Consider the following 14985-nt stretch of genomic DNA (forward strand, 5'->3'; position numbering starts at 1 on the left):
CTTACTTCTTTCCTTGTACTTTAATTGTTTGTTTACAAACTATTATCTTTCCAGTGGAATGTGGTCTCCCTGAGGATAGAGGCTACTTTTTGTTTTTTCCTTGCATCCTTAGCACCTAGCATTGTGCTTGGCATTTTTCTTGTTGTTATTTAATCATTTCAGTTGTGCAACTCTATGTGACCTATTTTGGAGTTTTCTTGGCAAAGATACTGGAGTGGTTTGTCATTTCCTTCTCCGGCTCATTTTACAGATGAAGAAACTGAGGCAAACAAGGTAAAGTGACTTGTCCAGGGTCACACAGCTTGTAAATGCCTAGATTGAATTCAGGTCTTCTTGATTCTAGGCCCCTGCCCTGTCTTGCATTTAGTAGGTACTTAATAGATACCCAATGGGTTGGATTAGATTGAAGATTGTGTCAACCAGTTTTTGCTAAAGCAGATGCCAAATGTTTGAGTTTCTTTTAAAAAGATTCAGCAAAATATTGCTGTTTGTATTGTGAATAGACCACTGAAATGGAATCCCTAAAGAAAAGCTCTTGAGAAAGTTAAATTATAACAAATTAGAGAATGTGGCCTATAGATAGCAAATGGACCCATTTTTTGTTTCATTGACTGGAGTTCCTTGCTTTCTCTGAGGTGGGTTTGTATGTGTGAACATACATGTATATGTCTATTAAAACAAAGTTCTTTCCCAGGACATGACTACTGCTCAGCATCTTCTCCTGGGATCAGAATTCTCTCTGGTCATTGCCTTCCCTCCTTTGTGTCAGGCCCCTTCTGCCATTCTTTCACCCTATTTTCCCAGTGGGTCATAGTAAAATGAACCCTGGATTTAAAATATGGGGGCCTCTTTTATTTACTCTCTCTGGGATCTCAGGAAGCAAGGTATTTTACCCTTCTTGAACTCAACTTTTAAAAATTAACTTTTATTTTGAAAAAATCAATCAGAGTTTACCTTCTCTTCTACTTCCCCACTCTCCATCCCACCTCCTCTCTTCCTTAGTTGAAAAAGTACAACAAAGTCCCTATAACAAATATGTAGTCAGGTAAAACAAAATTTCTTCATTAGCCATATCCAAAAAAATGCATTTCCCAATCTGTACTCTTAAGTTTTTTCCATCTGTAAAACATATTAGATTAGATAAACTTGGGAGTGGCTTCTGTCTCCAGATTCTATAATTTTTATGAATTAAGTAACTAGCTGTTGGGCTTTGATATTCATTCTGTGACCTGCTGGAAATGATGGGGTTAGGCTGGCATGGCACCATTGGTGGCCTTGCTATAGGACTCTCTATATATATGTCTTAAAATCTATCTTAAAATCAATCCTAAGTATCAGCTCCAAAGGAGAAAAGTAGTAAGGGCTAGGCAATTAGTATTAAATTACTTTTCCAGGATCATGTAGGGTCTGAGATCAGATTTGAAGCCAGGACCTCCTGACTATAGATCCTACTCTCAATCCACGGAGCCATCTAGCTGTCCTAGCTCCAAGTTAATGTTGATTGGACTTGCTAGTTTTTTTCCTTCCTGTCTTCCCCTAATCCAACTGTGGAATTTCCCACTTTCAGCATTGCTTGTGGTAAACATTGCAATATATTTATCATATTCCTTTTCATATCTTGTGTTGTGATGGTTCATGAAACTAATGATGTAGTTTGAAATCATCTGAGAACTCTCCTATGTGATTTTGTTTATATGATTTGTCTTCAAAATTATTTTATTTTGTTTTTTAAAAAGTTTTTCATGATTCTATGATTCTTATTGTCCCCCCCTTCCCTCCTTCCTCCCAGAGTTGACAAGCAATATCAATGGGTAATACATATATTATCACTTAAATTCTATTTCTATATTTTTTCATTTTTGTAATAGAGTTATGATTTGTATTTGATTTTATTTAAATCCTTACCTTCCATCTTGGAATCATTATTGTGTATTGATTCTAAGGCAGAAGAGTGGTAAGGGCTAGGCAATGGGGGGGGGGGTGAAGTGACTTGCCCAGGGTCACACAGCTAGGAAGTGTCTGAGGTCACATTTGAACCCAGGACTTCCCATCTCTGGGCCTGACTCTCAGTCCGCTGAGCTACCCCGCTGCCCCCATGATTTGTATTTTAAATGAACCATTTAAAAATAAACATAAAACTCCAAAAAATTAGGGCAAGTCTAATGAGAAATTCTTCATGTTCTAGCTTGATTTTTCAGATCTCATCTGTAAAGGGAAAGAGTTGGGTGAGATGATTTTAAACATCCCTTCCACATGTCCTGTGGTCCTGTGACATATCCTAGGTCCTGGTATCCTATGGATGCAACAAACACTTACTAATAAGCACCTACTATGTTCTCCATGTCTGGTGCTAGGGGTACCACAGTGAAAAAGACAAACGGGTTTTGCTTTCAAATATCTTTTAGTCTAATACTCCTAATAATATTCACCAAATAGTGTTATAGTACAACAAAGGAATTTGGATAGTTCTTTGGATTTGTATCTAGGATTCAGCTTGTAGAATCCCAGAATTTTAGTGTTTGGAAAGGACCCTTAGAAGTTATCTAGCCCAACTTGGACCTTGGCAGGAATCTCCTCTATAGCATCCCTGACAAGGTGTACCTTTGTTTGCAGACCTCCAAAACTGTCTTTAGACTGCTCTGATTCTTAGGACAATTCTCCTTGTAAAATAAGAGAGCATTTGTAAAATGTTTTAACCCTTAAGGTGCTATAGAAGTACTATTTTGATGTTGTTGTTATTATTATTAAGCTGAAATGAGCCATTTTTCAACTTGTACCCTTTGCTCCTTTCAGGTTGGAGGCAGTCATTCCCCAGCTCAGAGCTCTTCAGTGGTTCCCTCTTGGATTCAGCAAGCATCTATTACATGTCTTCTATGTGACAGTCACCCTGCTAGGTGCTGGAGATACAAACAATCTTAGGTTCTAATGAGGGGACAGACCACATATACAAGTAAGTAAACAGAAAGGAGGTTTAAAGTAACAAAAATAATTTCAAGGGTGAGAAGAGGGGTCAGGAAGATGGTCTATAGGGATGTCGGAAGTGGTATCTGAGCTGTGCTTTGACGGAAGCTGAGGATCCTGGGAGGTGGACACATACCACTTGTGCAAGGACATGGAGGTGGGGGATGGAATATTGTGCTTGTGAGAAATAGTTAACAGGACACTTTGGAACAGAGAGGGTATAAGGGTCTAAGATGAAATAAAATTGGAAAGGTAGGAGAAAGTCAGATTATGACTAGCATAAAATACAAAGCTATCCTGTTTTCTGTAAGAGAAACGATATTCCTTAGCTTAAAATTTAAGGCTTTTTCACAATTGGGTGCCTTCTTATCTTTCAAGCCAGATGTCTTGCTCCTTTCCCGTGTGCGTTCTACATTGCAAACAGACTAGACTGCTAAGCCTTTCCTTCTGATATCTGATAGCTAACATTTATATGGCTCTCTGTAAGGTTTGCAAAGCCCTTATTATTTCATTTCATCCTCCCAACACCTTGGAGGTAGCTGTTGTCATTACCTCCATGTTACATATTAGGAAACTATGGGCGAGAGAAGGTATGTGACTATCCAGGGTCACCCAGCTAATAGTTGAGGCTAGACTTGAACTTGGACCTTCTTGACACCCAGGTTCAGAGTTTCATTTTGTCTACTAATCCTATTTGGTCGTCTCCCTCCTCTTACACAGTTAAGCATGTGGCCTCCTCATTTTCAGCCTGCCCACTTTGTGGCAGGCTCAACTCTGGTACCACTTTCTCTATGAAGCCTTCAATGGTCCCTTCTTCCAGCTAGAAAGGATCTCTTTCAATGCTCTTCTCTTTTGCTCTTGATCATACTGTAGGTGCTTAATAAATGTTTGTCAAAGAGACAAAGCAAAGGAGACAACCACCATGCTTTTTAGGTTAAACATCTCCAATTCTCTTAATTTTCTTTAAGACTCTCAACTTCTGTTTTAGATAGAATATATCGGTCCCAAAACAGAAGAGTGGTGAGGGTAGTGGGATTAAGTGATTTGACGTAGTCTGAGACCAGATTTGAGCCTTATCTCTAAGGCTGGCTTTCAATCTACTGAGCTACCTCACTGCCTCCTACATCTCCTAATTCTTTAAGCGATGGCATGTTTTTCTATTTCTTCACCCCCTTCATCAACTTCCTTTGAGCACACTCTGGTTTTTTAATCTTTCTAAAAATATGGTACTTGAGAGATTGGATACAGTAGCAGCGTGGCGGACAGTGAGGTCTACCACTTCGTGTGTCTTAGACACTGTGTTTCTTTTCAAGCAGTTTCCTATACACTGGCTTTTGTAGCAACTACATCACATTGTTGACTCATGCTGAGGTTGCTGCCCAGGGCTCCATTAACTCTAGAGGATGACCTATTGCTGGGAGAAGATGGAAGAGGAAATGTGGGAAAGGATTCTGCAAACTGAGTAAAAATGAATTTTGAGGGTCCTTTAGTGGTCAGACCATATCTAGAGCATTTGCAATAGCTGTTTCCTGGTACTCCCTTCACTAATCCATCCTCTACTCAGCACAGGTTTTACATACCATGTAAAATAACCCTTACATGAGAATCCTCTCTGGCTCCCTACTGAATTAAAGATCAGACATAAATTCCTCAGTTTGGCATTTAAAGCTCTGCATGGTCTGGTTCTCCCATACTTTTTCAGGATTCTTTTGTATGACTACCCTACACTTGATGCATCCCAGCCAAACTGGCTGACCTGCATTAAAGTTCCTTGAATGTGACTTTGCATTGGTTGCCTCCACCTTCCTGGAATATATTTCCAACTCTCCTTTGCCTCTTAGTTTCCTTCAAGACTTGGCTCAGGTGTTTTGTTAGTTTCTTCATTCCTCTCTCCCCTTTCTAGTACTCCCTACTTAATAAAATTCTTTTTAGTTTTTTTCCTTATTTAAATGTTGCATCTCGGGAGCTCGTTGAGGGCAGGGTTTCTCTTTTTACTTTGTCTTTATGTTTTTAGTTCTTAGCAGAGAGTCTTGCATACATTCAATAGGTATTTATTTTAATTTATTTTTTTTCTGGTTACATGTAGGAACACTTTGACAATTGTTTTTTGACATTTTAAAATTCAGATTTTCTTCCCTTCTACTGTCCCCATCCCCGAGGAGGTGAAGAGTCTGATATAGGTTATACCCATACTTTCATGTAATACATATTTCTATATTGCTTATGTCACACAGACGAAAGAAACTTCATGAAGGAATGAAGTGGGAGATGGCATGCTCTGACCTGCACTCAGTCTTTTTAACAGTTCCTTCTTTCACTGTGGATAGCATTTTTCATCAAGAGTCCCTTGTGGTTATCTTGGAGACTCACTTTGCTGATCATGGTTTAATCCTTCATATTTGATCATCATACAATATTCTGTTCCTGTATACATTGTTTTCCTGGTTGTGCTCACTGCACTTTGCATCAGTACATATAAATTCCCTAAACTTCCACATGAGTTTTTCTGAACTCATTCTGTTCATCATTGCTTATAGCATGACAGTATTCTGTTACAGTCATATCTATCACAGCTTGTTCATCCAATTCCCAAGTGATGGACACCCCCTCAGTTTCCAATTCTTTGCCATTACAAAAAGAGCTGCTAACTCGAAAGGACTTGTGACAAACAATGCTATCCACCTCCAGAGAAAGAACTGTTGGACTCAGAATGCAGACCAAAGCAGATGATTTTTCATTTTACTTTATTTGTGGTTTTATTTTGGAGTTTTGGTTTTATATGAGTGTTCTTTTATAAAAATGAACAATATGGAAAAATGTTTTGCATGATGATACATTTATAACCTTGATCAAATTGCTTACCATTTCCAAGAGAGTGGGAAGGGAGGGAGAGGAGACAATTTGGGTCTTCAGAAACTTTGGAACTTCAGAAAATGTAGGTGGAAAATTGTTATCACATGTAATTTGGAAAATAAAATATCTTTTAAAAAAAAGACTGCTAAAAATCTTTTGGGTGCAGATAGGTCCTTTCCCCTTATCTCTGATCTCTTTGGTATTTGGTATATCTCAGTAGTATTGCTGGGTCAAAGGATAATGTCATAGGTATTAGGAAATGCTTGTTGAAATAATTGTGTTCAGGTTGGGTATATAGCATTTAAGCAAGGATAATGACAAACTGGAAGGTTTCAAAAAAATGGAGGCTAGGATGGTGCAATGAGTTGAGAAAAGATAAGCCTTAGTGATGGCATGATACCTGTCTTCAGGTAAAGTTTCCCCTGTGAAACAGGCTTCTTCTGATTGTACCCCAAACTTCCTAATAACTTCTTGTTCTGTATTTTCAGTCATGCCTGACTCTTTATGACACCATTGGAGTTTTCTTGGCAAAAATAATGGTGTAGTCCTTCTCCAGTTCATTTTACAGATGAGGAAACTGAGGTAAATAGGACTAAATTACTTGCTTAGAGTCAAATAGCAAGGACCACATAAACCATCCCAGAAAAATGAGAATGTATCTAATTTCTTTAAAGACTTCGAGGAGATCCTTGGAAAACTATTCCATCATCTAACAACACTCACTTTATTTAAAAAAAATTCCCAGCTCTTGTCAAGGTATTAGGTAATAAGTTTCAGAAGTCAGCAATATATAGTTCAACTTTTTCAGTGAGAATAAAAAGCATATTTCCCAGAATCTCAGAGGTGGAAAACACCTCAGAAACCCTTGGCATTCACAGTTTAGTGCCATCCTAACTTTCCAGTTTTGTAATGTTTTTTCCCCTCATGTTTTTGGGCATTTGAATTTGCCTCTTGAGGTTGCCACTCTCCATTCCTTTGCTTGTGTCCCTTTCCTTTGTACTTGGAATGCCCTCCCCCAATTGTCTGCTGAATTCTTATCTACCCTAGAAAGTGCAGTATAAATACTGTCTCTTACATGAAGTATTCTCTGATCTTCTCTCCCTAATCTTTCGCCAGCCTTCAAGTAGCATCCTGTATATAGCACCATACATTTAGAGCTAGAAGATATCTTGGAGATCATTTAGTTCAAACTTCTCATTTTCTACATTGGGGAATTGAGGCTAAGGTCACCCAGTAGAGATGGTGTATATATACTACTGGGCAACTCGATGGTATAGGAAATAAAGTGCTGGGCCAAGAGTTCAAATGTGACCTCTGACACTTAGTAGGGGTGTAATCCTGGGCAAGTCCCTCACATTCTACTTGCTTCAATTTCCTTATCTGTAAAAAGGGGATAATGACAGCACTTTCTTTTCAGAGGTGTGAGGATCAAATGAGAAAATAATTGTAAGATGCTTGGCACAATGTAAGTGCTATATAACTGATAGCTATTATCACCATCATCATCAATATTATTGGGCTTTTTAGCTAATATTAAATATCTTTTATTCATCTTATTTCAACCCTTGCTAGACCTTACTAGGTCCATGAGGACATGTCTTACCTTACTGGTTTCTCTCCTGGCATTGAGCATACAGTAAGCACTTAGTAAGTGTTTGTTGAATGGAATTGAATTATCTTCCTGTTGTCAGGGGAGAGCCCATGGGGAAACATCACAGGATATAGGATATTTCAGGGGCCCTCCTGTGAGAGGCCAGCAGCCCAGTCTGCTGAGAGGGCACTTTCTGAGGGTATCAGGTTCCCTATGAGCTAAGAAAGCAGCTTTCCTGTTTCCACCTGGAAAAATGAGCCTCCCGGATGGTTTGCTGCTATTATGTGGGTTGCTCCAGGGAACTGAATCTGTTGGGCTGCTTTTATGTGATTTCTGTTTTGTGGCTGGGGCCAGTGGCAGGCAGACTGCCCACCATGTTTCCGGGCATGTTTTTCAGGTTCGAAGGAAGTGTGAATCTGTTCTCCTTGGTTTCCTCTCTCAGAGCAGTCAGCACCAGATTTTGCTGCAGTATTCACTGCATGGGCTCTGCATTGCTGCAGAGGCTTTCAGCATTCCCGATCTCTGGGATGAAAAGGGCTTGTTAACCCTGCCCCTCCCCCAAGCTTGATCTGCATCTGCAGAGCTGAGGAATTTTTTCACCCTCTTTTCTTTGTCCTCCCCTTCTTTTTCTCCAGTCCCTTTATCTTTCCTCTCCTCTCCTCTCCTCCATTCTCTCTCTCCTCTTCTCCCTGCCTCCCCTTCTCCTTTACAGAAATAGTTCTAGAATAATAACCTCCCCTTTCTTATAGGATTGTAGAGCTACATCTGGAGATAACTGAAACTCAGAGAGGTTCAATGATTTGCCTAAGGTCACACAGGGAATGAGCATTTGAACCCTGGTCCTCTCTCTACCACTGGATATTTCAGAAAGTGATTTCCTTACCATACTCAGGAAGATCAGTAGTGAGGGTGCTATTATCCCCGTTTCACAGGTGAGGAGAAATGAAGAGAGAGTCACACAGCTATCTATCCATCCATCTATCCTCCTATCTATCCATCTATCTGTCTCTATCTGTCTATCTCTGCTGCTTCATCTATAGAAAGAACCCCGGAAGGATTAGTAACTCCTGGTGTGGGAATTCCTACACTCCTGCATAGTTAGCCTGTCTATGATGTAATAATACACACTCTTATTTTTAAACTTTTACCTTCTGTCTTAGAATACAAAGTATTAGTTCAAGGCAGAAAAGTGGTAAGGGCTAGTTAAATGGCTTGCCTGGGCTGGATTTGAACCCAGGTCCCCTCAACTCTAGGCCCAGTTCTCCATCCACTGAACCACCTAACTCTCCCTTAATAACATTCTTAAAGTGAGTTATATTTACATAGTAGACTATAAGCTACTTGAGATGTATTTTTGTATCCTTGGTACCCAGTGTAGTCGTTGGTCATAGTACAGTAGCTTAGTGGATAGACAGCTGGGTTTGAAGTTAGGAAGACCTGATTTCAAATCATGTATAATTCAGTTATTATCTTTGTGACCCCAGGTAAGTCACTTTGCCTCCCTGAGTCTCGATTTCCTCCTTTATAAAAGTGAGAGGATTGGGTCAGATGGTCCTTCCAGCTCTGATTCTATAATCTTATAATTTAATCTAGGTGTGAATTCTTCATGTGGAAACTCTACTGGCAACTGTAATTTATAGTTTCAGAGAGTTTCAGAGGTTGAGGTCAAGTTTGCACATCTGGGACTTGATGGAGGAGGATCTGAACCCAGAACTTCTTGATTCATACTACATCTTGTTTTGCATACAGTAAATATTTAATAAATAAATGTTTTGAATGGAATTGGCTAGTAAGGCTGAATTGACTTCTCTTGGTATCATTTGAAAATGTGTGCCATAGGGAGAGATAAGTAGCACAATGGATAGAGTGCCAGGCCTGGAGTCAGAAGAACCCAGGTTCAAATTTGGCTTCAGACACTTCTTAGCTGTGTGATCCTGGGCAACTTCTGTCTTAGAAGAAAGAAAGGAAGAATGAGAGAGAAAATAAATGTGTGCCTCCTCCTTTCTGGGTAGCCTGCAAAAAGTCATGGATGAAGATGATGGATTCTCTTGCTCTATAAAATAGTTATGGCATTCAGTCCCTTTGTAAATACCTTAAAGCTCAAGCTGCTTACTGCTATGCAAAGCATGTTGAAAGAGGTCTGAGCTTTTAATAGATTCAGTCTGAACATTTGAGACTGCAGAAGTGCAAAGTGATTCCAAGGTTCAATTTTCCATTGTGGTGTCAGTTCTCTGTGTGTCTGGTGTTCCTGTCACTTGGGTTCCTCAAGGCTCCAGGAACTTTAGACTTGGGAAAAGGCCCTTTGAGATTAGGTAGCTTATCTCCTTGCCTGATGCTTGAATCCTTTTTAAGTCATCATCAACAAGTGGCCATCTATGTCACTGGATGAATTCCTCCAGTAATGAGGAAACTCATCCTTATTTTAGTTTTGAATATTCCTCACTGTTAGGAAGTTGTTATATTGAAATGATATCTAGGGGCAGCCACGTGGCACAGTGGATAGAGCGGAGTTGGAAGGACTTGGGTTTGAATTTGACCTCAGATGCTTCCTAACTGTGTGACCTTGGGCAAGTCAGTTACCTCCTTTTGCCTAGCCCTTGCCACTCTTCTATCTTAAAAGTGATACTTTAAAAAAAGAAGGAAATAATTCCTCTTTCTTCATGATAGAGCCCTTCCCGGTTTAAAGACAGTACTCAGTCTTCTCTTTTCCAGTCTATAGTGTGCCTGATGAGTGTTTTAATGTACTTAAATTTATGTCTCCTCTACTCAGAATGATGCAAGAGTTACATGTTAAAGCAACTCAGGGGCTAAAAAATAACCACATATCTGTAGTTTAGAAAAAAAAACACCAAACTTACTTACTTGGGTGAAATATAGTCTGCCAGAGAACAATAATGGAGGCTGATGAAATAACATTAATTGGAGGAAGACTTTAGTGCTTATTTTAAAAAAAACTTTTTATTGATATTTTTTGTTTCTTACCTTACCATAGTTTTCCTGGGTATCCCTTCCCTTCCCAGAGAACCATCTCATAGACAAATAGTATTTTTTAGAGAAGGAAAAAGCAACACAAGAAAAAGTGTGAAAACATGTATAACAACTTGTGTAAACTCCCTTTGTCATGAAGGGGGTGGATTGGAGATGTCTTCTCATTTTTATTTATTCAAGTGTCTTCTTTGATCTTTGTAATTTTGTAACATTCATTCTTTTCATTTACATTCTTGTAGTCACTGGTATGCTGTTTGCTTGACTCTACTTACTTCACTTCACTCTCCATCAGTTCAAGTTTATCTTCTCAGATGTTGTATTCATCACATACACATCATTTCTTATAGCAAAGTAATATTCTATTACGTCCATGTACCACAATTTGGTTAGCCATTCCCCAGTTGTTGGGCATCTACTTTGTTTCTAATTCTTTTCCATCACAAAAAGTGTTGCTATAAGTCTTTTGGTGTGTAGGAGGACTTTCTCTGTATCACTGGTCTTTAGTGTCCTGATAATATCTGATATCCTGTGTAAATGCCCTTAAGTTTATTATCTCATTTAATAATAAATTTGTTAGTACAAGGATTCTAATCTTTGCACTAGACCTTGTAGTACCTACCTTACAGAGATGTTAGAAGGACCAAATGAGATAATGTATGGAGAGAGTACCTTCAATACTATAGAAATGCTGGTTATTATTATGATCCCTGTTTTACACTGGAGAAAACTGAGGCACGAGGAGTAATTGTCTCCAAGTCATAGTTTGTGGTTGAGTCAGACCTCAAACTCAGGTCTTCTGGCTGCAAGGTCAGTGCTATTCCAATTACACTATGCTTCCCCCTCATTTCTGTGGTTTCTGTCATCTTCCTCACCAGAACTCATGATTAAGTATATTTGGTTCTCAATTTGGTGCAATTGTAGCAGAAGCAATAACAACAACAAAAAACCCCAAACCCTGGAAATTGTTTCCATTCCATCAGTAAAAGGAGATGGGTTTATAGAAGGGGGAGGAGTTAGTTTTTTTTTTCTACCCACAAACATGAAGAAAGGGCTGTGATTCAGTTTTGGATACATCAGGAATTAGCAGTCAGAAACAAACTGGTGGGAAGAGAAGTAACTGGATAGGTTCATTCATTCATCCAATGAGCTTCTTCCTTAAAAAAAAAAATGTCTTAAGAACTTGCTGCTAGGTGGCTCAGTGGATTGAGAACCAGGTCTAGAAATGGGATGTCCTGGGTTCAAATTTGGCCTCAAATACTTCCTAGCTATGTGACCCTGGGCAAGTCACTTAACACACTTTGCCTAGCCCTTATGGCTCTTTTGCCTTAAAACCCATATATAGTATTGAATCTAAGATGGAAGGTAAGGATTTAAAAGGAAAAAACAAACCAAAAAATGAATCAGTTCTGTGTCAGGGACAATGCTAGGCACTGGTCCTACAAAGACAGAAATGAAGGCACTCCTGCCCTCTGCTGTGTAACAGTGATAGTTCATATTTAGGTAGCTTTCATAAGTCACAGATAGGTTAATATTTGCATTGCTAGAGAAAGTTCCTGTCCCCGGAGTTTTTGGAGATGCTGGATCTTCATAGGTCCTTGGTGAATTTATATTCAGTCAGTGGAAGCAATGTAGAAACATGATTATATATAAAATTTGCATAAAGTCTATAGGAGGGGATTTGGCCCTCAGGCACCTGCCATTGAGGGGATCATGTAGAGCTTGAGCTGAAGGGAATTAAAGAGATGGGAAAAGGATGCATTTCAGGCATGGGGGACAGCCAGTGCAAAGGGATGGACAGATGGTGGAGGAGGGAGTGGTGTGTGTCAGGAGCAGAAAGAAGGTTAGTTTTGTCAAACTCTAGATTGAGTGATGGGGGGCAATAATGCATAAAAAGCTTGGTGGAAAGGTAGGTGGAGCCAAGTTGTAGAAAGCTTTTAACAAACAAACAAACAAACAAACAAAAAAAAAACCAGAGGAGTTTGCATTATATCTTGTAGATGGTAGGGAGCCTTCAAACTCATCTTCCTGAGTTCAACTCTGGCCTCAGACTAGCTGTGTGACTGTGCAAGTACATTAATCTTGTTGACCTCAGTTTCCTCATCTGGAAAATGAGCTGAAGAAGGAAACGACAAACCAGTAACTCTGTCAAGATAACTCCAAATGGGGTTATACAACTGAACATGACAAATAGGGAGCCCCTGGGACTTCTTGATCAGGGGGGCCTATGCTTTAGAAAATGTCACTTTGGCTGCTGTGTCTGATGGATGGATTGGAGAAAGGAGATACTTTGAGGCTGGGGCACCAATTAAGAGACTATTATTAGGGCAAGTAGGTGGCTTAGTGGCTAAAGTACCATGCCTAGAGATGAATGGTCCTGGGTTCAAATCTGGATTAGATAAGTCACTTAACCCAAAAGCCAGGACCTTACTGCTCTTCTGCCTTAGAATGAATGATTCTAAGATGAAAAGTAAAGATATGATAGAGAGAAAGAAAGACTATTTTGCTAGGTGCTACGAGTGATACGAAGAAGACAGCCTGGCCCTTAAGATGTTTGAAATAATGGGACCCCGTGACCTGGTTCAGTTTTCAGTCAGGAGAAATCTTAGTTATTAAGCTAGGAAGAATACTGTGATCCTAGCCCTTGTTTTGAGAGGCCACATGCTGTAGTGGCAAAAATTCTGGATTTGCAGTTAGGATACCCGAGTTCTGACATCTTATGAGCTGTGTGACTTTGGACAAGTAAGTCACTTTACAGAATCATAGCATCTCTGAGTTGGAAGGTACCCCAGAGGCCATCTAGTCCAACCTCTACAGGAGAACAGGAAAGAAAAACAGATCAGGTCACCCATTGCCATTCCAGGGTAAAGCCTGCTTCCTCCTCTGTGAACTTGTGTTTCCATCTGTAAAAAGGGGTTGATAATGCTTGTCCTACCAGTGTTGAGGGTGTTTGTAGGCACCAAGAAATATGATAAATAATAATAATAAATATGGTATATGTTTCCATAATAAAGATGTGACCAAAGAGAGTTGTTGAATGGGAAAAAGCTATCATTCAGCATTTATTTTTCACCCATCTGTTAAGTACTATGTACTGAGTATACCACAGGTGCTTGGGTGCTAGGGTAAAGATCACACTGCCCTTATATGATGATGATGATGATGATGATGGATTTATCCTTAAGAGGAAATAATAATAGCTCATATTTTATGGCTCTTTACCTTTAATCAACTTAGTTTAGTGAACATTCAATAAGGTCCTACTATGCCACCAGACTCATGCTAGGCAACTTGTTCCTTTTCCTTAAGGAATAATACTATTATAATAATAAGGAATGTATATTGCAGCAGAGGAAAAGTATACATAGACAAACACACACAAAACATATAAAATAAACACACAAAGTAATTCCTAAGGTGAATAAGGACCAGGAAAGGACGCTAGGTGCAGGATCATAGGGTCAGACAAGACCTTGACAAACTTCACCCATACCTAAAAGGAGGAGGGTCTGGAACTGAGCAATGAATAATGAGTCAGAGGTGAGGAGGGGATGGTACATTTTGGTCATGGGAAGAAAGCCTATGCTTGGAGTCTTAGAGGCAGGGATGAAATGAATGAGGAAATGACAAGGGGACAGTTTGGCTGGAACATGGAGTATTTGAGGTGCTATTGTCAGCAAACAATTAAGCTGTTAAATGCTGGGGATACAAATATGAAAAGAAAAAGACTGTCCTGCCCTTGGAGAAGATGGCACACAAAAGAAAGCCAAGTGTGGGTGAGGAGGGGATAGGGACCTGCCTGAGACCCTGGTGGAGAAGTCTGAAGTAGTGAGAAATGAGGATAGATCTGAGTTGAACTCTCTTTGAAATGGAGATTTGGAGTTCATGGTCCCACCCAGCAATCTGAGTGGCCAAGGGGAGTGATGACATGGGGTCCCAAGGCTGATGGGATCTTATAGGATGATGAGGTTATTTTGAGCTTCCTGAGGCCATGACGAAGGAGGAGAGGTCCCAAAGTAAAGCGGCAGCTAGGTGAGAAATGTAAGATAACACAAAGGCCTGACTAGACAAGTCTTTTGGGAATTGACCTTGTTTTACCGAGGCCTCACAGAGAAGGGAAGTGACTTTTCTAAGATCACACAACTAGAAAAGAAAAGAGGAAATAATATCCATAATCCATAATATCACAGGGAGAGATATGGGGAGGGGTTTTTAGAGAGGAAGTTCTAGGATCCTCAACCTTTTTTTGTGTATCTGGACCCTATTTGATGGTGACTGGTGAAGCCTAGGTACCTTTCTCAGAATCATTTTTTTAATGCATAAAATATATAGAATTACAAAATGTAGTAAAATATAATTGTTAAAATATTTAAAGAAACAAAACAAAACTTAAGTTTATATACCTTAGGTTAAGAACCTCTGATCTAGTTTTACTCTTTTAAAATTATCTGGCTCAGCCTTTACCTCAAGGCAGTTAAAATTCTATTCCCATTTTGGAGACCTAGAAAGGTTAATGGCTTCTCTCTCTTTTTAAAAATTAATTTGTTTAGAATATTTTTTTTCATGGTTACATGATTCATGTTCTTTCCCTCCTC

General features: G+C 39.4%; 1 protein-coding gene across 9 annotated transcripts in view; it reads left to right on the forward strand.

The window, feature by feature from the left end:
- Nucleotides 1-14985, forward strand: part of LUZP1 (leucine zipper protein 1) — a 107555-nt gene that overhangs the window by 26331 nt on the left and 66239 nt on the right. For all 9 annotated transcript variants that reach the window (XM_056795602.1, XM_056795603.1, XM_056795600.1 and 6 more), the window contains exon 2: nucleotides 2794-2950. The gene's annotated coding sequence lies outside the window, so the exon portion shown is untranslated. The remainder of the gene's footprint in view (nucleotides 1-2793; nucleotides 2951-14985) is intronic.

Source organism: Monodelphis domestica, chromosome 4 (genome assembly GCF_027887165.1).
Source record: "Monodelphis domestica isolate mMonDom1 chromosome 4, mMonDom1.pri, whole genome shotgun sequence".
Taxonomy (NCBI): Eukaryota; Metazoa; Chordata; class Mammalia; order Didelphimorphia; family Didelphidae; genus Monodelphis; species Monodelphis domestica.